This window comes from Myotis brandtii, unplaced genomic scaffold, assembly GCF_000412655.1.
Source record: "Myotis brandtii unplaced genomic scaffold, ASM41265v1 scaffold97, whole genome shotgun sequence".
In the NCBI taxonomy this organism is placed as follows: Eukaryota; Metazoa; Chordata; class Mammalia; order Chiroptera; family Vespertilionidae; genus Myotis; species Myotis brandtii.
The window spans coordinates 540,610-540,842 of record NW_005372020.1 but is presented as its reverse complement, the minus strand read 5'-3'; the positions used below and the strand labels follow the sequence as shown (position 1 = coordinate 540,842).

At 62.7% G+C, this 233-nt stretch overlaps 1 protein-coding gene across 1 annotated transcript in view; it reads left to right on the top strand.

Moving 5' to 3' along the window:
* AACS (acetoacetyl-CoA synthetase) overlaps window positions 1–233 on the top strand; it is a 38,274-nt gene that overhangs the window by 7,787 nt on the left and 30,254 nt on the right. The gene's annotated exons all lie outside the window — the stretch shown is intronic.

The window sequence follows — 233 nt, the reverse complement described above, 5'->3', positions numbered from 1 at the left end:
GGGCCCCGCGGCGCCTGCAGGTGGATCTGATGGGCGAAGCACCCGTTTTCCATGAGCCTGAGTCCCATTAACCTTGAGTCCCACCTTCCCGCGGGAGCCCGAGAGGAGGTTCATTTAGGCTCCACTCCCGCAGGGAGACAGTCGGAGAGTCACCCAGACACGGGAGGCCTGCGCCTCGGCCTCGGTCTCCTCTCCATTTCTTCCGTGAAGCGGCCCTGTCTGTCTAGAACTTT